This window comes from Chlorocebus sabaeus, chromosome 15, assembly GCF_047675955.1.
Source record: "Chlorocebus sabaeus isolate Y175 chromosome 15, mChlSab1.0.hap1, whole genome shotgun sequence".
Lineage (NCBI taxonomy): Eukaryota > Metazoa > Chordata > Mammalia > Primates > Cercopithecidae > Chlorocebus > Chlorocebus sabaeus.
The window spans coordinates 91,293,022-91,312,610 of NC_132918.1; the positions used below are offsets into that span (position 1 = coordinate 91,293,022).

The window sequence follows — 19,589 nt, forward strand, 5'->3', positions numbered from 1 at the left end:
ATCTTTGAAGAAAAATGTCTAAAAGCACACACACCAAACTATCAACAGTTTAGGATTACAGTTCCTAAACTATGCCCAAGGTAACCTGGGATTCTGCAGAGAACTCACAAGAGCACCACAGGAAATTCTAAATTACAGGGAAAAAGTGATCTTCTACACTCGTCAAACACCCTGTAAACTACTAGTTCAAGACAGTTCAGTTTCAAAATAGATCACACTATATTCCTTTTGATGATATCATAATCTTTGCAAAGCTAAGTATCTGTTGGTTGCTGTGATTTTAAAAAAATATTGTGCAAATACCAATTTAGAGCAAAAAATGAGTGGAGAAAACAAAGATGTAAACAAATGTTACTCATTTTTTCAAATAGCAAGATGGTGGTTGGGCATAGTGGCACACACTTGTAAGCATAGCACTTTTGAAGGTCGAGCATGGCAGATCACCTGAGGTCAGGAGTTCGAGACCAGCCTGGTCAACATGGTGAAACCCTCTTACTAAAAATACAAAAGTTAGCCAGGTGTGGTGGTGGGCATCAATAATGGCCAGCTTCTCACGAGCCTGAAGCAGGAGATCGCTTCAACCAGGGAGGTAGATGTTGCAATGAGCCAAGATCATGCCACTGGACTCCAGCCTGGGTGACACAGTAAGACTCCGTTTCTAAATAAATATTTAAAATTAGAAATTAAAAACATAAAATAAGGTAGCGAGATGGGTTCTTGTTATGTTGCCCAGACTGCTCTTGAACTCCTGGTCTCAAATGATCTTCCCACCTCAACCTCCCAAAGTGTTGGGATTATAGGCATGAGCCTCCATGCCCTGCCAAAAAAAAAAGTTTTGTTTTAATTAAAAAGGTAAAAGGTAATGTGGGTGGCCACGTCTAGTACGATTCCAGGGTTTGCGTTTTGTAGTGCCCAACAAGTATATGCAGTAAATAACTGCAGTTATTTAAGAATGAAATTAAAACATCATTTTATCTTTCTCTTCCTTATTTTTGTTTGAGTTCAACCAGAGCTCACCTCAACCTTCCAGGCTCCAGCAATCCTCCCTCAGCCTCCTGAGTAGCTGGGACTACAGCAGACGCACACCACCAGGCCTGGCGATTTATTTATTTGTTTGTTTGTTTGTTTTGTGTAGAAATAAGGTCTGTGTTGCCAGATTGGTCTTAAGCTCCTGGACTCAAGTGATCCACCCACCAAAACAGCTGAGATTACAGACATGAGCCACCACATTTATCTGATTTTGTCTTTCAATTTGTGGATTTCTTAGATGTCGATTAGGTTGTGAGAACATAAATACCTCATTTTTTTTTTCGAGACAGAGTCTTGCTCTGTTGCCCAGGCTGGAGTGCAGTGGTGCGATCTCGGCTCACTACAAGCTCCGCCTCCCGGGTTCACGCCATTCTCCTGCCTCAGCCTCCCAAGTAGCTGGACTACAGGCACCTGCCACCACGTCCGGCTAATTTTTTTGTATTTTTAGTAGAAACGGGGTTTTACCGTGTTAGCCAGGATGGTCTCGATCTCCTGACCTCATGATCTGCCTGCTGGAATTACAGGCGTGAGCCACCGCACCCGGCCCATAAATACTTCTCAAGCTATTTGCACCTAATTACTTAATAAATTAAACTATTAAGCTTAGGGACATGTAAAAAACATATTAAGGAGGGTATAAACAGAAAAAATTTAGGAATCTCTAGAGTGCTGTTTTACCTTGTCAGTGGAAAAAAATCACTTATATATAAACAAACTTCTTAATATGAAATAACATAATTCAAATAAACTCTTACTATGGTATACTGCCAAATATCAGCCAGGCATGGTGGCTTATGCCTGTAATCCCAGCACTTTGGGAGGCAGACGTGGAGTATTGCTTGAGCCCAGGAGTTCAAGATCACCTGCCTGGGCAACACAGGGAGATACTGTCTTCAAAAAAAGAAAAACTTAGTCAAAAGTGGTGGTACATGCCTGTGTTCCCATCTACTCAGGAGGGTGAGGTGGAAGGATCACTTGAGCATGGCAGGTCAAAGTTTCACTGAGCTATGATCACACCACTGCACTCTCGCTTAGGTGACTCTGTCTCCAAAAAAAAAAAAAAAAAAAAAAAAAGTCACATTCAGGGTACAATGGAAATATCTGGCAAAAGGGTCAGGAAACACCTCTCTGAAGAAATTACTTTTTCTCTGAAGAAATTATTTTTCAGCTGAGACAAATGATGAGCAAGAGTTACTAGGCAAGAGAGAGAATTCAGTATTCCAAGGAACGGAAATAACTTCAGTAACACTTACAGGCACCAAAGGGGTAGGTAAGGAACAAAAGAGCTAAATTCATGATGGTGATACTTAACATAAGGTTGGTATGAAGCCACTGAAAGACAAAGATCTGATTCACATTCTTGAAAAAAATCATTCTACCTGCAATGTGCAGAATGCCTAGGAGAAGGTCACAGCAGAAGAAACCCATTAGGAGTCTGTTACAGGTAAATCAATGCAGATACAGTGTGACAGCTTCTTAGACTGAAAAACTGGCAGGATGTAGCAAAGTGAATCAATCTTCAGGACACAGAAAGGATTTGTCATTTGTCAAAAGCCTATCTGTAGGCAGTAAAAGTTCCAGTATCAGTTACTAGGTAGATAGTGGTATCACTGATATGAAACACAGATGGAGATAGATTAGGGGAAGGTTATACTAACTATGCCTTTAGTCTTTCACATGTTGAATTTGAGATGACCATTAGAAATCCAAGTGGATATATACCATTGGATACACGGTTCAAGAATTCTGAAAAGAGGACATCATGTGAATTCCAGTTTTCAGCTTAAGAGTAACCAAAGCTATAGAAAATGATAAGATCACTTAGAATTTGCAAAAGGTAGAAGAGAATATACCCTAGGGCAATATCCCAAGGAACTCCAGGATTTTTTTTCTTTTTTTGAGAGGCAGTTTCACTCTTGTTGCCCAGGCTGGAGCACAATGGCATGATCTCCGCTCACTGCAACCTCCGCCTCCTGGGTTCAAGTAATTCTCCTGCCTCAGTCTCCCAGGTAGCTGGGATTACAGGCACATGTCACCACACCCAGATAATTTTGTATTTTTAGTAGAGACGGGTTTCTCCGTGTTGCTCAGGCTGGTCTGACCTGCCGACCTCAGGTGATCCGCCCAACTCAGCCTCCCAAAGTGCTGGGAATACAGGTGTGCCCGGGTGGAACTCCAGGATTTAAGAGTGAGATAAAGAAAGAAGACTAAGCAAAGGAAAGTGAAAAGGAATGACCAGGGAGATAAGGTGGAAAATCAGGTAAAGGTGGTATCAGCAAAGCTAGAACAAGTTTCTAAAAAGAGGGAAATGGTCAAAGGTTGTTGAGAAGCCAAGCTAGATAAGGATTAAAAGTGTTCACTGAATTCTCTTGACATTTGCAGGAGAAATTTTAGTACAAGGGAAAGGACAAAAACCAAGGTGGAATAAAGAAGGCGATACATAAAAATTGCTCAGGAAGCCTGGGTAAAGCTGAAACATTTTTAAATGGAGATTCTTATACGTGTTTAAATTCTGATGAAGTACTTTACTTGTGGATAAAGACTGCAGATTAAGCAGACACATTTTAACATCATTCCCTCCTAAAACTTCATTAAGAATAAAAAAATTTCCCTTAATCTTTTTTCTTTTCTTTTTTTTAAAAAGAAGGTCTCATTCTGTCTGCCACGGCTCACTGCAGCCCCAAACTCCCAGGCTCAAGTGATCCTCCTGACTTAGCCTTCTGAGTACCTAAGATTACAGATGTGAGCGAATAAATTAATTTTTTAAAAGAAAAAACCAGCCAGGCACCATGGTACATGTCTGTAATCCCAGCTACTCAAGAGGCTGAGGCAGAAGGATCCTTTGAGGCCAAGAGTTTGAGACCAACCTGGACAACATAGCAAGACCCATCCCTAAATAACTAATTAAAATTAATTTTTTTTTTTTTTTGAGACGGAGTCTCACTGTCACCCAGGCTGGAGTGCAGTGGCGTATCTCGACTCACTGCAACCTCCGCCTCCCAGGTTCAAGGATTCTCCAGCCTCAGCCCCCCAAGCAGCTGGGACTACAGGCGTGTGCCACCAGGACTGACTAATTTTCGTGTTTTTAGTAGAAAGGGGGTTTCACCATGTTGGCCAGGATGTAATTTACATATTTTTAATTGACAAACAATTGTGTATATTTATGGAATACAATGTCATGGTTTGATCTATATATACACTGTAGAAAGACTCAATAAAGCTAATTAGCATATTCATCACCTCACCAACTTTATGTTTTGTCATGAGAACAATAAAAATCTGTTGTTCTTAACAATTTTGAAATACACACATTTTTTCTTTTTTTTTTGTTTTTGAGACAGAGTTTCGCTTTTGTTGCCCAGGCTGGAATGCAATGGATGATCTCGGCTCACTACTACCTCCACCTCCAGGGTTTAAGCGATTCTCCTGCCTCAGCCTCCCAAGTAGCTGTGATTACAGGCATGCGCCACCACGCCCAGCTAATTTTGTATTTTCACTAGAGATGGGGTTTCACCATGTTGGTCAGGCTGGTCTCGAACTCCTGAATTCAGGTGATCTGCCTCCGCTTCCCAAAGTGCTGCGATTACAGGCATTAAGCCACCGTGTCTGGCCTTCATTCTAAACTGTGGTTCCCATGCAATGGGATAGATCACTAAAAGTTATTCCTCCAATCTGAGACTTTTCCATCCTTTGATCAACATCTTAAGAATTTTTTAACTTAATTTTTTAAAGATATAATTCACTTGCAGTGAAATACATAAAACTGAAGGGCTTTTGTTTTTTAAAGCATACATACACAAAATAGAAGACCAAACAACAGCAAAAACATTTTGAAAGTTGGAATGTGGATTGACTTAAAGATCTAAAGAAGTTAAATCTTGGTTGGGGCTGGGCACGGTGGCTCACGCCTGTAATCCTAGCACTTTGGGAGGCCGAGGAAGGCAGATCACCTGGGTTTGGGAGTTCAAGACCAGCCTGACCAACATGGAGAAACCCCATCTCTACTAAGAATACAAAAATTAGCCGGGCATGATGGTGCATGCTTTTAATCCTAGTTACTCAGGAGGCTAAGGCAGGAGAATCGCTTGAACCCAGGAGGTGGAGGTTGCGGTGAGCCAAGATCACACCATTGCACTTCAGCCTGGGCAACAAGAGTGAAACCCTGTCTTAAGAAAAAAATACGGTGGCTCAAGCCTGTAATCCCAGCACTTAGGGAGGCCGAGACGGGTGGATCACAAGGTCAGGAGATCGAGACCATCCTGGCTAACACGGTGAAACCCCGTCTCTACTAAAAATACAAAAAAACTAGCCGGGCGAGGTGGCGGGCGCCTGTAGTCCCAGCTACTCCGGAGGCTGAGGCAGGAGAATGGCGTGAACCCGGGAGGCGGAGCTTGCAGTGAGCTGAGATCCGGCCACTGCACTCCAGCCCGGGCTACAGAGCAAGACTCCGTCTCAAAAAAAAAAAAAAAAAAAAAAAAAAAAAAAAAAGAAAAAAATAATAAATAAATAAATAAATAAATAAATAAAAATAAATATCAGTCGGATGCCATGGCTCACGCCTGTAATCTCAACACTTTGGGAGGCTGAGGTGGGTGGATCACCTGAGGTCAGATGTTTGAGACCAGCCTGGCCAACTTGGCAAACCCCATCTCTACTAAAATACAAAAATTAGCAGGGCATGGTGGCATGCGCCTGTAATCTCAGCTACTTGGGAGATTGAGGCAGGAGAACTGCTTGAACCTGGGAGGTGGAGGTTGCAGTGAGCCAAGTTCATGCCACTACACTCCAGCCTGGGCAACAGAGCGAGACTCTGTCTCAAAAAAAAAAAAAAAAGTTAAATCTCAAGCTTGCAGGGAGGAAAGCAATTTAAAGAACAATACCTCAAAACAGGTCAGGAACTGTTCTACAGAGGGATGTGAATGTGAATATGATGCTAAAAATAAAAGGATTGGTCAAATGATTTAAATATCCTCCCACACGCCACAAAACCAGCCAACTATCCCCTACCCATCCTTGAAGAAACCTGGAGTCTTCTTCTCTAAACTACAACAGCACAGCCCAATAAAATGTCTTACCCAGTATGGTAGCCTCTGGGCAAATGTGGCCATTAAGCACTTGAAATGTGTCTAGTGCAAGTGAGGAACTAAACCTTTAATTTTAATTATTTAGATTTAGGCTGCTACACGTGGCTAGTGGCTACCATATTGGATAGTGCAGCTCCACTATCCAATATGGCAGCCACTAACCACATGTAGCAGCTTAAAACAATCCTATGTAAAAACAAAGAATTCCTGGACTGGAACGCTTTTCAACTGGTCCAGCTGAGAATGAGGTCATCTTACTGAAAATAGTTGAGTTAAATGAACATGAATGAGTGGATGAATGCTAAGACCTTCAGCCTTTCCCTCAGTTTAGCAACCAGACTGCTGGAAGCCCGATTTGTACTCTCCAAGTAGGAGGTCCCTTCTTCAGGGAATCGGAACCTAGAGCAATGACAAGACACTGCCATTGAAGGTTCTCAAATAAAACGGCCCAGGAATTAAAAGCAAACTTCACATCAGTTTCCTTTACACTTCTGCCCCTGTATTCCCAGCTATGCTGCTGTATGTTCATATTGACCAAATACCAACATTCCTTCAAAGATAAAACACACACACAAGGGAAATAGAAGTGGAAGTGAGGTTTACACTCTTGTTAGATAGATACTCACTAACTCTAGGACAGCCCCAAGCCTGAACAGCCCCTTAACGAGCCCAATATTTGGGTGAAAGTTCAAAGCGCAGCCACTGTACAGGTTAACTGAAGCTTCACTATGAAAAAGTTATCGGCCAAGTGTGGTGGCTCAAGCCTGTAATCTCAGCATTCTGGAAGGCCAAGGCGGGCGGACTGCTTAAATCAATCTGCATTCCAACTTCCAAAATGTTTTTCCTGTTTTTCTGTCTTCCATTTTGTGTACATATGCTTTAAAAAACAAAAACCCTTAAAGTCTATGTATTTCACTGTATCTTTTTTTTTTTTTTTGAGACGGAGTCTCACTGGGTCGCCCAGGCTGAAGTGCAATGACCTGATCTCGGCTCACTGCAAGCTCCACCTCCCAGGTTCAAGAGATTCTCCCGCCTCAGCCTCCTGAGTAGCTGGGAGTACAAGTGTGTGCCACTACGCCCAGGTAATTTTTGTATTTTTAGTAGAGACGGGGTCTCACTATGTTGGCCAGGCTGGTCTCAAACTCCTGACCTCAGGTGATCCACCGGCCTCGGCCTCCCTAAGTGCTGGGATTACAGGCGACAGCCACTGCGCCAAGCCATAAATTATATCTTTAAAAAATTAAGTTAAGCCGGGCGCGGTGGCTCAAGCCTGTAATCCCAGCACTTTGGGAGGCCGAGACGGGCGGATCACGAGGTCAGGAGATCGAGACCATCCTGGCTAACACGGTGAAACCCCGTCTCTACTAAAAATACAAGAAAATTAGCCGGGCGAGGTGGCGGGCGCCTGTAGTCCCAGTTACTCGGGAGGCTGAGGCAGGAGAATGGCGTGAACCCGGGGTGGGCGGAGCTTGCAGTGAGCCGAGATCGCGCCACTGCACTCCAGCCTGGGGCACAGAGCAAGACTCCGTCTCAAAAAAAAAAAAAAAAAAAAAAAAATTAAGTTAAAAAATTCTTGAAAATTTTAGTCTCAAGTAGTTTGAGAGTCAGAAGACTGCCTCAAGAGCCAGTCAGTGACTTCTAACCTTCACTTTTTGCTAGGTTGTTACAACTCCCTAGAGCTGCTTTGTTTCAGTGTTAAATCTGCAGTATCAGTTTAGATTGAAACTGTAACCCTGGGTTCATACTAACCCTTCACATATACCCCTATTTGTCTCCTGTCAGAATCTGAAATTCAACATCAATTAAAACTTCAGAATTAAGGTATTTTAGACACAAAAATAAAATTTTAGAGATTCAGCTATTTGGTTTCTCAGATACATACCAGGTCTCTCTAGACTCTGAATATATTAGACAACCTATGTGTTAACATGACTTGTTCTTGTTTTTGTTTTGAGACAGAGTCTTACCCTGTTGCCCAGGCTAGAGTGCAATGGTGCAATCTCGGCTCACTGCAACCTCCGCCTCATGGGTTCAAACGATTCTCCTGCCTCAGCCTCCCGAGTAGCTGGAATTATAGGTGCCCGCCACCATGCCCAGCTAATTTTTTTTTGTATTTTCAGTAGACACGGGGTTTCACTGTGTTGGCCAGGCTGTTCTCAAACTCCTGACTCGTGATCCACCCACCTTGGCCTCCCAAAGTGCTGGGATTACAGGCATGAGCCACCGCGCCAGGGCAACATGACTTTTTAAATCAGTGACTTCAGGATGTCCTTTGTCATCTGGTTGTAGAAAATCAACATGCTGCTGACTGGGTATGGTAGCTCACACCTGTAAACCCAGCGCTTTGGGAGGCCAAGACAGGTAGATCACTTGAGGTCACGAGTTCAAGACCAGCCTGGCCAATACGGTGAAACCCCCGTCTCCACCAAAAATACAGAAATTAGCTAGGCGTGGTGGTGGGCACTCTAATCCCAGCTACTTGGGAGGCTGAGACAGGAGAATCACTTAAACCCAGGAGGCGGAAGTTGCAGCGAGCTGAGATCGAGCCGTTGCCTCCAGCCTGCACAACAAGAGTGAAACTCTGTCTCAAAAAAAAGAAAAATGAAAATCAACATGCTATAAACATGATCATTTTAGAGAAAACATAATTTAGTATATTTGGAAAATCTGTAATATAGGGTCCATTTCCGGCTCTACTAATAATAGAGTAGGAATTGCTAAAGCAATGAGAAGGCTACCAAAGAATACTTTGAGAATGAATGTATTTCCCTAAAAGAGAATGCGCAACTCAGCCTGATGGCCTATTTACCCTAATTTTGAAAATATTACCCACCCCCCAAAAAAAGTCACAAGGGTTTCACCATAATGGGTAAGAAAAATACATGTGGAACACTGTGACCACCTTATCAGTTGACCCCTCCTAAGTGTCTGCCACATTCTTTAAATAAGTGACAGAGTACAATCTAACCCGGAAAAGAAACAGGAACTAAAACCTCGCAAAGACATGCTTAATATCGCGAATGCCAAGGTGATCTACTTCAATCAGATGTTTGGCAACTAGAGAAGCACAGAATCCCCTGTTCCCAAACTGAGCTCCATAGGAAGCTGGCTAATAACACGAAGTAAGGCCATGCATGCCAGGATAGAGAAGGCAGAAAGGCAGGCCTGTGTATAGAGCACTGGGTTTATGACAAGCTAGAATAAAAGCAAAATACTGTTAAATTTCAATTTTTCTATGATTTTTGAAGGATTCACATAATAGCCTACCCAAAAAAAAGGTTAATTTACCAAGTGATACAGGCCAGGTGCAGTGACTCATGCCTGTAACCCCAGCACCTTTTTTTTTTTTTTTTTTTTTTTTTGAGAGGGAGTTTTGCTCTTGTTGCCCAAGCTGGAGTGTAATGCCGTGATCTCAGCTCACCGCAACCTCTCCTCCCGGGTTCAAGCTATTCTCCTGCCTCAGCCTTCCGAGTAGCTGGGATTACAGGCCTGCGCCACCACGCCTGGCTAATTTTGTATTTTTAGTAGAGATGGGGTTTCACCACGTTGGTCAGGCTGATCTCGAACTCCCAACCTCAGGTGATCCGCCCGTCTCGGCCTCCCAAAGTGCTGGGATTACAGGCATTAGCCACCGCGACTGGCCGATTCCAGCACTTTTGAGAGGCCAAGGCAGGTAGATCACTTGAGCTCAGGAGTTCGAGACCAGCCTGGCCAATATGGTGAAACCCCGTGTCTACTAAAAATACAAAAATTAGCCGGGCGTGATGGCGGGAACCTGTACCAGCTACTCTGGAGGCTGAGGCAGGAGAATCTCTTGAACCCAGGAGGCAGAGGTTGCAGTGAGCCAAAATGATAGCGCCATTGCACTCCAGCCTGTTACAGTGAGACCCGGTCGCCTCGCCAAAAAAAAAAAATTGTGAGCCAAGGTGTAAATGAAGCCCCACTCCCCATCACCCTCCCCTACAAACCAAGCTTTTCTCCTAGAAAAGATGCACTGGGAAAAAACTACCTTGAGTAAAGATCAAAACTGATACAAGCCATCCCTTATACCAATAATGTGCTATCAACAAAAGTGAGACATGTGGATGGCTAGGAGAGAGTCTGGTTTCTTCCTGATGCTGCCCACCCAAAACAGAGACTGCAGTTAGGCTCTGACCACACAAGTGCCTGGCATCTCCGGGCACCCTTCTCCATACCAAGCTTAGTTATTCCGGGCAAAACGCAAAACAACAGAATTAGGAACCTATCATGAAGTGTCCTGGATATTCTTAAATTTAACCAGATTCTCAAAACATTTCATAACGTCTGCTTTCTTCATCTAATTCTCCAAACATTATAATTTATATTGGTAGAAGAAAGTCCCACTTTACCTGGGGTGAAAAAGGTCGAAATGTCTAGCATGAGATGAAAAAAACACTACCAGACAGCAGGGTAGGATTTCACCTCGGCTATTCTGGCTCTGAGTCCAAAACTCCCACATCCTCTCCGCATCCCTCCTCCCACGACAGAGTGGCCACAGGGCGTAGAGCGGGGGATGATACCACTCAGCGCAGACCGAAGGGAAAAGACATCTCCCGCCGCGCTCATGCCCAACCGGGCTCTCTGGAAAAGGGTCCCGGGAGTGCGAGGGAAAGAACCAAGGCCGGAAGGAGGCAGAGCGGTCTGAGCAAATAAGAACCCCGGACTTCCAAGGCGGCAGGAGCCGGAGGCCTGTGACAGCCGCTCCTCCTCCCAGAGCTTTCCCGGCTTCGGGAGGAGCTGGGGGGCGCCAGCTTCCCGGTGCCTGCGCCGCACAGCCCGGCTGGAGAGCGCAGGGCAGCGGCCCCGCGGGACGAGCTCGCGCGCCTCCCCCGGAACGGCAGGCTGTGGCCGAGACGGACCGCGGCCTCCGGCTCGGGCGGGGGAGGGCGGCTCGAGGCCTCCGGACCGGGCGCTGAGCTGGCGCGCACCGGCGCGGGAATGGCCCCAGCCAGCCCCGCCAGGCGATCGCTGAATCCGTCACTTGGCTGCCCACGTCCCAGCTTACCTGCGACCCTCGTTCCTGGCAGCTGCCCCGCCACCGGCCCCGACGCGGCAGTAGCCTGGACCGCGGGCCCCGCCTTCGTCAGCTCCAGGGGAAGCCCCGCCAGCGAAGAGGCGTCCGGCCTGCTCGCCGCGGCCACAGCCGCCGAGCTTCCTCTGAAGCGGCAGCCGCGACGCCGGCGCCGGCCTATCGCGTCACCTCCTCCGCGCCCTTCCGCCTGCGGGGCTGGGTCTGGCACCGCCCCGCTTCCGGCGCTCCCGCCCCGCCCCCCGGCCCGGAGCCGCCCCGCCCCCGACCGTCACCGCGGCCTTAGCCCCAGCCTCCCTCAGGACGCGCTGGCTTGGGAGCTGCGTTCAGGAGCTGCGAAGCGCGTTTGAGACTTCAGCCCGTTCTCCAGCTTTGAACCTAAAAGGGCTAAATAAGACCGCAGCTAGTGTACACCCCGACCCTCCGCTGACCCCGTCACCCCTGCGCCGAAAGCTAAAGACCCATCCCAGCTCTGGACGTCGTGAGGCCTGGCCCGGCGTCCCCTCTCTGGTTTTCCCCTTGATCTTACCCCGGTATTGGGATTGGCCTCTTTATCTGTGTCCTACCCGCCCCAACTGGGAATGCTTTCCAAAATTACAAGCCAGGGTTCTGACAGGTCCTGACATCATAATAGCAGATTTATGGCGGAAGATGAGTTCAGTTTTGAACATACTCGATCTGAAAGAATGAAGTGGAGGTGGCTGCAATGGAATACCAAGGGTGTGTTGCTGAGAGCCTGTGTAGACAATAAGGATATGCGTTGATGGTGGAGACATCAAAAATTAGCCAGGTGTGGTGGCACGCACCTGTAATCCCAGCTACTCAGGAGGCTGAGGCAGGAGAATCGCTTGAACCTGGGTGGTGGAGGTTGCAGTGAGCTGAGATCACACCATTGCACTCTAGCCTGGGCAACAGAGCGAGACTCTATCTCAAAAAAAAAAAAAAAAAAAAAAAAAAAAAGGAAAAAGAGAGAGAATAAGCACCGTTGGACCTCCTGCATGCTTCTGGGAGTCATATCACAGGGGAAGAAAGTACACGGGAGCCAGGAAGCGAACCTACCCTTCTTATGCCTTACAGGGCAAAGAATAGTAGATTTCGAACCCAGGGGTGATAGACTGTGTTCGGGGCACACCCTCTACATTTCATGTTGTTTTATGAGCCTCAACTTCTGTCTCATGACCCTTCAAACCAATAATGCTTTCACTTTTTGCCACCTGAATTGTGTGTGGGTTGAGGAACAGACTCAGTATAAAACTCATAAATCTCACCAGGATCACTTCTGTCTTCAAGGTAGGATTCCTGCTGCCCCCGCCCCGGCCCCCCTGCTTGCCATTTTATAGGGGTCCCTGGAGCTCCTGTGTACGTCTGTAGTATGGCCAGCCAGGAATTTAGGCAGCCTTTATACTCAGGTTTTGAATCCAACCCAACTGCGACTTTCTCACTTCTAGAATTTATCCTTTAAGTTTCTAGCTGCTCCACTGTTTTGTACTCCTTCATCTGCCACGTCAAGCTGGTAAGGCTGTGGTATTCTGCATGGAGAGTTGACAGGGTTCAGAAAGCCACAAAGTTGCAGTTCTTATCTGACATGGTAACAGTCTTTTAAACAGTTAACTCTTCTCTTGACCAGGCGCATTAGCTCACGCCTGTAAACCCTGCACTTTGGGAGGCAGAGGCAGGAGGATCCCCTGAGGTCAGGAGTTCGAGACCAGCCTGGTCAACATGGTAAACCCCATCTCTACTAAAAATAGAAAAATTAGCCGGGCGTGGTGGTGTGCGCCTGTGGTCCCAGCTACTCACAAGGCTGAGGCAGGAGAATTCCTTAAGCCCAGGAATTCAAGGCCAGCCTGGGCTACACAGAGATACTTTATCTTGGAAAAAAAAAGAGAGAGAGAGACCATAAAACAAAACAAAATATGCCATAAGACCATTTTGTACAACACCCTGAAAAATTATTATTATTATTTTGAGATGGAGTCTTGCTCTGTCACCCAGGCTGGAGTGCAGTGGTGCGATCTCGGCTCACTGCAACCTCTGCCTCCCAGGTTCAAGCGATTTTCCTGTCTCAGCCCCCTGAGTAGCTGGGATTACAGGCACCTGCCACCTCGACCAGCTAATTTTTGCATTTTTAGTAGAGACGGGGTTTCACCCTGTTGGTCAGGCTCGTCTCTAACTTCTGACCTCGTGATTTGCCCGCCTTGGCCTCCCAAAGTGCTGGGATTACAGCATGAGCCACCGCACCTGGCCTGAAAAATTATTTTCTTAGTGACATGATCCAGCTCAAATGTAGCCCTATATGTCACAATTATACATGCTTTTTTCCTGTTCTCATGTATAAGCCTATCTTGCTATTTTTGAAAGTAAAATAAAAAATACAATTTAACTATTTAATGCGTAACCCGTTTTGCTTTTACTGCACAAATATTGGATCCAATCCTGCATTAAGCTTGAGATAAGCACACATTGATTTCATTTGCCACTGAAATAAGATTATTTCCATTTTTTCTCCTGATGTCTGTTAAACAAGAGAAAGTTTGCTCATAGGAAGCTAAAATTCTAAGAAAATGTGCACTTCTTTCCTAAGAATGGCAGGGTATGCTTCCTTCACAGATATCCAGAACTATGAAGACCAGAAAATGTCCTTCATCTAGTTACACACTTCTGTTGGTTCCTGCCCAAGTCATCTTATATCCATAGCTGCAGAATTACATTAAAAGCGCCCATTGCCGAATGCCTAGCTCATGGATCGTGCTCGAATGCCTAGCTCATGGATCGTGCTCGGCACTGCTCCTGTCATTTCCCTCAAATCATCTGGCTCTGAACTTTTTTTTTTCAAGATGGAATCTTGCCCTGTTGCCCAAGCTGAAGTGCAGTGATGCCATCTTGGCTTACTGCAACCTCTGCCTCGGGTTCAGGTGATTCTTCTGCCTCAGCCTCCCAAGTAGCTGGGATTACAGGCACCCCCACCATCATGCCCACCTGATATTTGTATTTTTAGTAGAGACGGGTTTTGCCCATGTTGGCCAGGCTGGTCTCAAACTCCTGGCCTCAAGTGATCTACCCACCTCAACCTCCCAAAAGGCTTAGATTATAGGCATGAGCCACTGCGCCCAGCCACCAGCATTTTTTTTTTTTTCTTTTTTTGAGACGGAGTCTCACTCTGTCACCAGGCATGGAGTGGCATGATCTCGGCTCACTGCAACCTCCACATTCCGGGTTCAAGTGATCCTTCTGCCTCAGCCTCCTGAGTAGCTGGAACTACAGGTGACTGCCACCACGCCCAGCTAATTTTTGTATTTTTAGTAGAGACGGGGTTTCACCATGTTGGCCAGGATGGGCTTGATCTCTTGACCTCATGATCTGCCAGCCTCGGTCTCCTGAAGTGCTGGGATTACAGGCATAAGCCACCACACCTGGCCAACCAACTTTTGTTAAACTTTTTTTTTTCTTCCTTTATACACAAACATCCCCTCTTTGCCTTATCCACTTTGGGTTGGTAACCCACTCTTGCGTTACCTACTTAGCCCCAGTATGGCACTTCTTGGAGACACTGCTTCCCATGCTGCCCCCTTGGTTGCAGGTACCACAACCCCATGAGCAAACAACTGTTAATACTGCCCAAGTTCCTCGCCCAGCTCCTGGAATTCAGTTTCTGCCCAGTCCTCAGTTCTCAGCATCTGAGACCATCTCCCCAAAGCCCTCAAGCATGAAAATAACTCATCAGATTGACCCAGCCCGTTACTGGGAGAGGTACCTTAATGTGAAAGTCCCAGAAAATTAAGGTGAACATCTTCAACACCTCCCAGAGGCCTGATGTCACTATACCGAACCCCTGGGATTCAGGATGAACTGAGAACACCAGAGTCTCTTTCTGAAAAACTTAATACTACTGAATGCAATATGGTATCCTGGATTGGATCCTTGAACAGAAAAACGACATTAGTGGAAAACTGCTGAAATTTGAACAAAGTCTATAGTTTTGTTAATATTATTGTACCAACTTTTTGGTTTTGACAAATATGCCATGGTTATAGTAAGATGCTAATATTAGGAGAAGCTGTGTGAAGGGTAGATGAGGTCACCCTGTGCTATCTTTGTAACTTCCGTAAATCTAAAATTATCTTAAAATATTCACAGCCAGGTGAGGTGGCTCACGCCTGTAATCCCAGCACTTTAGGAAGCTGAGGTGCGCAGATCACCTGAGGTCAGGAGTTAGAGACCACCCTGGCCAACATGGCGAAACCCTGTCTCTACTAAAAATACAAAAATTAGCCGAGCGTGGTGGTGCACGCCCGTAATCCCAGCTACTCGGGAGGCTGAGGCAGGAGAATTGCTTGAACCTGGGAGGTGGAGGTTGCAGTGGGCCGAGATCACACCACTGCACTCCAGCCTGGGCAACAACAGCAAAACTCAAAAAAACAAAAATAAATAAAAACAAAATTATTTAAAAATAAAGTTTAAAATAATAATGAATATGTTTTGAGGGATTTCTATTTACAGACACTGTGCTAAGCACCTTAAGTGAATGAATGGAGGCTTAACAGGCAAAAGAAAGAGAAAAAACAGCTCTCTAGTGAGAGAGGGGACTTCCCAGAGGAACAGTCTGGCCAGCAGCAGATGCTGGATTTTATCCTCTGGCTTGAGGAGGTGGTGTCTGATTTACATAGGGCTCACAGATTGGTTCCATCAGGTGTGATGTTTACATACTATGCAGGGAAGGCTGGCTGCCCCACCCTAATCTCATTATGCAAATGAACTTTCCCCTTGACCGGTGCCATCTTGTCTGCTCCTTCCTGTACACGTGGTGGCAGAGAAGGGAAGAGGGAGCCGCCATCTTGAATGTGATTGGCACAACTGACAGCATCTGTGTCTGCAGCTTGGTTTTATAGGCAGCTCTGTGTCAGAAATAAAAATAATTTGGGGCTGCTTTTCATCCAAAGGAGAATCTCACCAAAGACTTCCATACCCTCACTATCTGCCTAAGTAATTTCTTCTTAACTCCTGTATCATTCCCACCTCTGGAGTGGTAACCCTAACTGTTGTTAGGGGATGTTGGATAAACTGTTGTTAGGGGGTGTTGGATAAACTGTTGTTAGGGGATGTTGGATAAAGACTCTTTCTGGCTACTTCTTGCTGAAAAGGGGCATTGTGTGGGGAGCAGCAGCCAGGACTGCTCCTGGGACCGATCTAAGGATCCTCAGAAGAAAGGCGTGTCCATGCGTGGTTCTGTCTGCAGCAGCGTTTGGAGTCTGATTGCTGTCAGCCATTCTGATGGGTTCTAACACTGGTTTCCCTCCACCAGATGTTGCTGAAACATTAATATAAAAGTAACATTCCTTTTCCCTTTTTTTTTTTTTTTTTTTTTTGAGATGGAGTCTTGCTCTGTCACCCAGGCTGGAGTGCAGTGGCACAATCTCGGCTCACTGCAACCTCCACCTCCCAGGTTCAAGAAATTCTCTTGCCTCAGCCTCCCAAGTAGCTGGGATTACGGGCATGTGCCACCATGCCCAGGTAATTTTTGTATTGTTAGTAGAGACGGGGTTTCACCATGCTGACCAGGCTGGTCTCAAAATCCTGACCTCAAGTGATCTGCCCACCTTGGCCTCCCAAAGTGCTGGAGTTACAGGTGTGAGCCACTGTGCCTGGCCAAAAAATAAAAATAAAAATAAATAACAAAATAGAAGTAACATTCCTTTTAGGATAAGTGGCATTGGATTTGGGTGGCTAGGGTAACTTTAGTGTTAACTTTGGCTAAATCTTTACCGCAATTATGAAACCCTTCATGACTTCTGCAGACCATCTAAGACATGCTTAAACTTTCCGACTTGTCTTGAACATCCTTTTTTTTAAACAACCAGGCCGGGTGTAGTGGCTCACATTTGTAATCCTAGCACTTTGGGAGGCTGAGGCAGGTCTATCACTTGAGGTCAGGAGTTTGAGACCAGCCTGGCCAACACAGTGAAACCCTGTATCTACCAAAAACACAAAAATTAGCTGGAAATTGCTTGAACCCAGAGGAAATTGTGCCACTGCACTACAGCCTGGGCAACAGAGCAAGACTCTGTCTTGGAAAAAAAAAAAAAAAAAAAAGGCCAGGCACAGTGGCTCACACCTGCAATTCCAGCACTTTGGGAGGCTGAGGTGGGTGGATCATCTGAAGTCAGAAGTTTGAGACCAGCCTGACCAACATGGAGAAACCCCGTCTCTTACTAAAAATACAAAATTAGCCGGCATGGTGGCACGTGCCTGTAATCCTAGCTAGTCGGGCTCAAGTGATCCTTGAGGAGGCTGAGGCAGGAGAATTGCTTGAACCTGGGAGGCAGAGGTTGCGGTGAGCCAAGATGGCACCATTGCACGTCAGCCTGGGCAACAAGAGCAAAACACTGTCTCAAAAAGAAAAAAAAAAGAAAAAAGAAAGAAAGAAAATTCACTCATTAGGGTAGTCAGTGTCTAGTCAGAACGGTTACACACTACACATTAGAGGCAGCTACTACTGGCACTTTGTTTTTTTTTTAAGAGCTAGGGTCTTGCTCTCTTGTTCCAGACTGGAGTGCAGTACTACAAGCATTTCTATTATCTATATCTCAATCAACACCTGAGGCTCAGTTAACAAGCAGAGTGATTATCAGAAATAGATGTTCTGGCTGGGTGTGGGGGTTCATACCTGTAATTCCAACACTTGGGGAGGCCGAGGCGGGAGGATCACTTGAGCCTAGGAGTTCGAGATCAGCCTGAAACCACTATTGCAAAATTGTAACTGAGACAGTGAAAGAGATTTGACCTAACTAACTCCATCTTGCTTCTAACCTCCAGACTGTCCCTGTTCATTCCTGGGTGCAGGCTGAACTAACTTTGGGAGGAACTTAGTTTATAGTTTACAACAAATATGGTAACAGCCCTTTCCCAAAAAAAAACCTCCTTCTTGCCTGGGTACTAGACTGCCTTTGTAGGACAAACAAATTGGCCACAGGATTAGAAATCATGGTTAGGAGTCATGCAGCTGGAGGCTACAAGATTCTGACCCTCCCTAAACTGCTCCTAAGGTCAGTGCTTGAGATATTTTGCAGACCCTGCCCTTGATGGGTCAGCTGGCACCACCCAGATGGATAAACTGGCTCATCTGATCTTGTGGCCCCGACCCAGGAACTGACTCAGCGCAAGAGGACAGCTCCAATTTCGGCCCAACTAATCAACAGTCTCTCACTGGCCTTCTCCCACCCACCAAATTATCCTTAAAAACACTGATCCCTGAATGCTTGGAGACTGATTTGAATAATAAACTCCAGTCTCCTGCACCACCGGCTCTGCGTGAATTCCTCTTTCTCTACTGCAATTCGCCTGTTGTGATGTATCGTCTCTGTCTAGGCAGCGGGCAAGGTGAACCCATTGTGCGGTTATAAGCCTGGCAACATCGTGAGACCCCCGTCCATACACAAAATAATAATAAAAAAATTTAGCCAGCTGTAGTGGCAAGCATCTCTGGTCCCAGTTACTCAGGAAGCTGAACTGGAAGGATTGACTGAGCCCAGGAGGTCAAAGCTATAGTGAGTCATGATCACACCACTGCCCTCCAGGCTGGGCAACAGAGCTAGACCCTGTCTCAATAAATGAATGAATGAACGAATGAATGAATGAATGAATGAATGAATGAATGAATGAAAGAAAAAATAAATGGTTGTTTCTTTATGAACTTAGTTGCTTGTTAATCAGTAATGAGGTCATAAATGGGCTCTCATCAGTGAAATGAAAGGTATTCAGGATCTTTCCATTGGCTAAAGTTATTTGAGAGACTCCTGCTGCCTTTGCATACACGAGGCGTAAGAATCTAGTGAGGCCAGCAACTTGACCCCTTAGGAATGGCCCTCAAGGCTCCATCCTTAAATAATCCTGTGACCAGCCACTAGTTAAGAGGATGTCTGGTTACATGATGCCATCTTGAAGGGTAACAGAATCCTGGCCCCTGGCATGTTTCCCTCTCCGCCTCAAGTGAACTTTTCATGCAAGGTTGTAGACAAGTGAAATTTTCATGCAAGGTTGTGGACAGAGCATATGGGACAGATAGCATGGATCATAGTGAGCTACAGGACAGGCTGAACAAACACTTTTGCAGATAATTGTTTGCTTAAATTAGCTTTTAGGTGTGTGACAAGATTTGGTCTGAGACTTGCTTTCATTATGATCTGGCAGTGGGGTTGTCAGAAGTTAGTTAACCCTCACACCTCAAACTGCATAGGTAGCTGACTTTGCGGAAAGAACCTAAGCATGGCTGGGCGAGGTGGCTCATACCTGTCATCCCAGCACTTTAGAAGCCTGAGGCTGTGGATCACTTGAGGCCAGGAGTTCAAGACCAGCCTGGGTCACATGGTGAAACCCGTCTACAAAAAACACAGATTAGCCGGGTGTGGTGGCTGGGAGTCCCGGAGTCCCTT

At 45.9% G+C, this 19,589-nt stretch overlaps 1 protein-coding gene across 4 annotated transcripts in view; it reads right to left on the minus strand.

The window, feature by feature from the left end:
• SENP5 (SUMO specific peptidase 5) overlaps positions 1–11,325 on the minus strand; it is a 68,267-nt gene extending 56,942 nt beyond the window's left edge. For 3 of the 4 annotated variants that reach the window (XM_073023776.1, XM_008009645.3, XM_008009641.3), the window contains exon 1: positions 11,140–11,324. The gene's annotated coding sequence lies outside the window, so the exon portion shown is untranslated. Of the gene's footprint in view, positions 1–11,139 lie in introns of all 4 variants that reach the window. The other variant, XM_038003114.2, reaches the window with a different exon arrangement.
• Between the last annotated feature and the right edge of the window lie 8,264 nt (positions 11,326–19,589).